The following is a 6,000-nucleotide window of genomic DNA, read 5'->3' as shown; positions in this document are numbered from 1 at the left end:
AGATGATTCGCTCTGCTCTCCGAGCTCAGCAACTGCTAAGCAGAAGGCAGGAGATCCTGTGGTTCTGGGAACAGCCGGACTCAAATACCCTCGGATTTGCTGTTCCAGTTCCGGGAGAAATCAAGGCACTGGGCAATGGTGCTTTGAGTGGCGTTAAGAAACCAGCCCTAGCTTCTGCTTGCTGTAGGCCTTGATTTTCCAGTGGGAAGACCTATCTCGGGGCTGTCTCAAGCGAACTTGATGGAAGGATCATATTTTTTTAACAGGTTTTCTCAGGGTCTTGCTCATTTCAGAGTTTGCTGCTGCTGCTTATGATTATTATTCTTTATTTAAATCCCATGAAAATCTAGGAACTCTGAGTCACTTTATTTGGAGCCTGCTTTGCTGAGTCTGGGGGAGGTAGTTAAATAAAGAGGAGGAGGAGGAACGAAACAGATGGGATTGGTCAATATCAGAGGAAACCGGCCAGAATTCCCCACCAGGAGAGGTGTCATAGATCCGAGCTCTTTCATATCTATCGCCTCTCAACAGAAAACTAACCAGAGCTGGTTCATCTGAGCTGCCTACACACTGGGGAGACAAGACGTCTTGTTGTCCAGGAAAATTCTGGAGCGACTCTCCTGTATTGGTTCTGTGTGCGGTGGGATTTCTGGAAAGGACGCAGTCACAAGCCACCAGAAGGCTAGTTGCAAAGAAACACAAGAGGGGCACAATTACTGGGAGCCGAGAACTTGGTGAGTAAGGAGAGATGCCACACAGAGTTTGTTCTCATCCACCCAAAGCAAACAGGTGGTTGTCTTTGTAATCAGCAGATCCCCAGCTGGTGTAATTCAGCCGGGCTGCAGGGAAGTCAGCGGAGGGATGCTAACTTACCCGAGCGGGGGATCTGACCTTGCCTGGTTTTGCTGCACTGGGGAAGATCTCGGGGGATCTTCTGAACGGTCAGTGATGAGGTGTGGGAGGTGATCTACCGTCTTGTTGTGATCCTTTTAATCCGGCAAGTTTCGGAACAGGGGCTGCAAAATAGTCATCGAAATCGAGTCAGAGAAATATAGGGCTGGAAGGACCCCCAAGAGGTCCATATCCCCCCCCCACCCCTGCTGAAGCAGGAGCATTTACCAATCCATGCACAGAAATGATTTGCCCGCTCCAGAGAAAAAGCAAAGGATATTTTTCCTTGCCTGAATGGATCAGACTTTTGCAAAGCTGTTTGTGTCCATCCATGGGCTGCTTTTTGCTAGTTGGACAGGGAGACAGGGGAATGTCTGGATCAAAGGGTTGAGTCATCTATTTCTCCACAGCTCCCATCATTTTTGTCTGCCATCCCTCCTCATTTGGGCACCAAGATATTTTGAAAGTGGGATTCTATATTTGGAAACTGACTGGCTTATTTTCCTCTTTATTGATTGATGCGAATAATATTTATTTTGTGCAGCTGCTTAATGGAGATGAGGCTGATTTCAGTAAACAGCCCCTGCGGGCAGGGAGTGAGGAGTTATTTTTGGATCAGCGACCGGGGGGGGCGGGGACTCTTATCAATGGGAGCAGATCGGTACCTGTCACTGGGAACAGCGGCAGATGCGGCAGAAACCTCCTGAGTTTCTGCATTGCTTGGTTGGGTCTGTTTGGAGCAGACAGCTTTGGTTGCTAGCGCTGTTGAGTTAATTCACAATTCCCTGGCTTGACAGTGATGTGGGTTTTACACAGCTGAAAACAACCCAGCCCCGGGTGTTGACTGGTTTAAAATCCCGTTTGAAGCCTTCTGGAAATCGATGTCTGTGTAGGTTATGGAGCCTTTTCTCTTGTAGGTTGCTGTTGTTACGGTTACACCAGGATATGTTAATGGCCATCAGGCAGGCCTTTGATCTAAGACAATCACAGACCTGATTAAAGCTAAGCAGCCTTCTTCCAGGCTAAAGGGAAGGAGTAACTAAGCCCCCTTTTACACAGTGAGAGCTGGAAACAATAGAAGCCACCGCCCAAGGCAATGAGTGGCAAGGTCTGATCAAGATGCTAAATTGTGTGGGCTGAGGGGTTCCCTGGCTGCAAAGGCTGGGGTGAGGTGAGTGTTAGGCAGGCTGGGTGTGTGAACAGCAGACAGCAAGAGATGCAGTGTCGCGAGTGGCACTGAGAGAGAGCAGAGGCAGAGCTCCTTGGGCACAGAACACACTGGAGAGGCAGGTGTGGGGATTACTGAACAAGGAAAATGATGGCTGTTGTTTGCTCCTACTGTGTTCAGGGGCACGAGACCTTGTGCTCATTCTTCGTAAATAAACAGGATTGCAGCAAAGAATATACCTGCCTCGTGTCATCGGTTTCTGAATGACCCAGCAAGGCCCTGAATATTGGCTAAATGCTCGGACCAAAAGAGCAACAGAACCCTCTAATATGTGTCCAGTGGCTTCTGTGAAATGGGTCCATCTCAGACTGCCTTCCAGCAGGCCAGGTGTCAACGTGGCACATAACTGACCAGCTCTGCCTGGTGATCTTCTTGGGTCACGGAGCCCTAACTCCCCGTTAGGCCTTGAAGGGGATCCCAGCAAGGGCAGAGCTGAGGAACGTTGGCTGCACAGCTGAAGACCTGACCCTGCATGTTTTCAAAGTCTCCTGCTGCCCCAGCGATAGCTAAGAAGCTGTGTAATGAGCTTCCGCAGAGCTGACCCGGCTCTGAAATTACATCGAATCTGGGTGCTTCCTATTTGGTGGACAGTGCACTGGACTGGGATTCTGTTCTTGGCCCTGCCACTGGCCTGCTGGATAACCATGGGCAAGTCACTTCGCCTCTCAATGCCTCAGTTTCCCCATCTGGAAAATGGGGATAAAGATTGTGACTTTCTTTGGAAAGCCCTTTGAGCTCTGCTGACAAAACGTGCCCGATGAGCAGTAGGTGGTCAGGACGATGCTGTTGTTAAATGTACTTTGCTCTGGACGGGTTGGAAGGTCTGTTTGTATTTTTTGCTCCTGGGGAACAGCTGAACTATTTCAAACTTAACCGTGAGCATGGCTCAGGCTCTTAGCCACTCCGCATGCCTCCCCTCCCTTCCCTAATGGAATTCCTGTGGATTATAACAACAGCACCGCACGCCATCGGTAAAACACTGTCAGCCCAGCCAGTGAAAAAACTGCCAGCTCCCTCCCTCCTTCCCCCATCCTTCTGCAAGCATCACGAACCCGCGGCAGTTATCTGGAGCTTGCCCCCGGATCGTAAGAATGGCCCACCTAGCCCAGTGTCCTGTCTTCCAACAGTGCCAGCTGCTTCCGAGGGAATGAACAGAACAGAACAGGACAATTAGTGAGTGATCCATCCCCTGTCATCCAGTCCCAGCTTCAGACAGTCAGAGGCTTTGGGCCACCCCGAGCATGGGGTTGCGTCCCTGACTGTCTTGTTCCTCAGTTTCCCTAGCTCTGTCATTTAATTCCTGCTCCACTTGAGAGCAGGTTGGAGGTGCAGGGACAGAGCGGAGGCTGGGACGACTGAGGGGAGATATTTATTATTAAAGGCAGCAGGGCAGGGCCAGATTTGGTGATCTGGTTTCAGGGAGGGAGAGGAGGGTGGAACCCCTTGAGTTTTAGGTTCAAAGATCCCTCTCCTGCCTCAGAAACAAGCCTGCTGAAAGTTCACATTCGAGCGATGCAGGTTTCCTTTCTGCCTCAATACTTTGCCAGCCCCTATGGCTGTGGCCTCTTAGCCCCCATTCACGCTCTGAACCCCCTGGAGTGTTATTAACCCCCTTTTATATATGGGGAAACTGAGGCCAGAGAGGGCAAGTGACTTGGCCAGGGTCAAACGGAGCCAGGAATAGAACCCAGATGTCCTGATTCCCAGTCAAGCTCTGCTCCCCGCCCTGAGCTGCGAATATAACCCAGAAGTCTGCCAGTCCCCTGCTCTAACCACTGGAGAACACTCCCCTCCTCCCACAGTTGAGTTTAGGAATCAGGATGTCTGGGTTCTGATCTGTTGCCCTAATCATGTTGTCTCGCTTCTGGGCAGGACACCATCAACACCAGTCAGGGAACTGGGGGGGAGGGATAGCTCAGTGGGTTGAGCATTGGCCTGCTAACCCAGGGTTGTGAGCTCAATCCTTGAGAGACCATTTAGGGATCTGGGGAAAAATCAGTACTTGGTCTTGCTAGTGAAGGCAGGGGGCTGGACTCAATGACCTTTCAAGGTCCCTTCTAGTTCTAGGAGATGGGATATCTCCATTTATTCATTTATTTTATTAACTGGACAGTGCTGCATGTCCTCTACCAACCAGTTGGGATACCAGCTCCTAGCCCGGAGTCAGATAACTGGAGTACATTATCTCTTTCCCCTGGCAGAGGGATCAGCAGCCTGGCGCACTGTTGCCAAGATCTTCCCATCGAAGTTTCATCCCACTAAAGCATAAACAATGTCTGGAATTTAGCAACTGCCACATATTTTCATGTCAGTAAATATAGCCTAGGGCCACCTCCCCACCCCCTTAATCAAGGGACTGTCCATTGTAGTCAGATTTAAAGGGACAGTTTGGAAAGATCTGGATGCTCCCAGCAGCTCTGCCAATGCCCCTCAGTCCTGACTCCCAACTGCTGTTCCAGGCTTCTCCTGGCCAGCCTGTGCCCCCCCCATTCCTGCACCCCCTGCTTTGGGAGAATCAGGTCCCAGGATCAAAGCTCTCCTCATTCTGTCCTATCTGCATGCTCCTGCTGCGGTGGGGCTGGCAGTGAAATCCCTGCGGCAGAACGAGCGTCTTCTCTTTAGTCTTTCATTCTGCTCTGGGCAGGGGCTGGGAGCCTGGGCTGGGGGATGCAGCTGATCAGAGAATTGAGGAAACATGGCCCAGGGGCTGCAGGGGCCAGGCTGGGAGTCAGGCGACCTGTGGTCTGGTCCCGGCTCTGCCACTGGCCCGCTGGGCGACCTTGGTCAAGTCCCTTCCCTGCTCTCTGCCTCGGTTTCCCCCATCAGGAAAAAAGAGGCTAAACCTGATGGAGCCCCAAAGGACTTGGTTAGTGTTTGGGAAGCCCTGCGAGAGTCCCAGGGCAATGCAGCGTTTGCGATAGCAACCAACAGCTCCTGCTGCTGAAGCCCTGGGATTTTGGCTGCCTCTAGCACCTAGTCCTTTGTCAGAGACCTGTTTTCCCTCCCCTGTCCCGTGTTTCTGCACCCACAGATTTCCCCTTTTCATCTCTTCTTCCTCCAGCCACTTGAGTCATGGTGCAAATAATGCAGCTCCTCAAGCCCTGATTCTGGTTTGCCCCTCTCTGGCAGAGCCAAGCGGTCTTGAAGTGAGTGTCACTGGAATTCATGCCGCCAGCTGACAAATGAACATACGGACGAGAATTGGGCCCTTTGACGTCAATAGAGCGATGCTGATTTGCACCAGTGGTGGATCCCAGCCAGTGTCCTTTTCACTTGAGATAAAACTGGCCATCAATCCCACCCGCACCACAAGCCCCGTCTGGAGGAAAGGCCAGGGCTGCGTTCTTAGCATTTAGCGGCTCAGCGCCTCGCCACGAGGGTCATGTGCTACCCAGGAGCTTGGGGCTTTTGCTCGTCTCCAGGCCCGGGGAATTCTGCTGGCAAGCAGCCAGGCGTTGTTTTTTCCTGTTGGGGGACGACCCCGCCCTTGAACGGGCCGCTGAACTACCTCGAGCTTGTTGTTTACCCAGGGCCTTGTGCGTGCTCAGCAGGGCAGAGGTGTTTAGCAGCGTGGCCTAGGGGACAGAGCCCTTGAGGTGCTTCCGGAATAGAAACAATCGTTTTGGCCCAGGGTCATACAGCAAGTCAGGGGTTGGGCCGGGGACAGAACCCAGGAATCTGCTCTACCCACTAGCTCAGCGGTTCTCAAACTTTGGCACTGGTGACCCCTTTCACACAGCAAACCTCTGAGTGCAACCCCCCTTATACATTAAAAACACTTTTAACATATTTAACCCCATTATAAATGCTGGAGGCAAAGCAGGGCTTGGGGTGGAGGCTGCCAGCTCGCAACCCCCCATGTTATAACCTGGCGACCCCCT

General features: G+C 51.9%; 1 protein-coding gene across 3 annotated transcripts in view; it reads left to right on the top strand.

Moving 5' to 3' along the window:
* The window catches only part of LOC128827195 (death-associated protein kinase 2-like), a 28,789-nt gene continuing 22,789 nt past the window's right edge, over window positions 1-6,000 (top strand). For 2 of the 3 annotated variants that reach the window (XM_054010998.1, XM_054010993.1), the window contains exon 1: window positions 1-734. The gene's annotated coding sequence lies outside the window, so the exon portion shown is untranslated. The remainder of the gene's footprint in view (window positions 735-6,000) is intronic. The other variant, XM_054011000.1, reaches the window with a different exon arrangement.

Source organism: Malaclemys terrapin, chromosome 21 (genome assembly GCF_027887155.1).
Source record: "Malaclemys terrapin pileata isolate rMalTer1 chromosome 21, rMalTer1.hap1, whole genome shotgun sequence".
NCBI classification, from domain to species: domain Eukaryota; kingdom Metazoa; phylum Chordata; order Testudines; family Emydidae; genus Malaclemys; species Malaclemys terrapin.
Note: the sequence above shows the minus strand (reverse complement) of the source record. Positions and strands in the feature narration are given on the sequence as shown.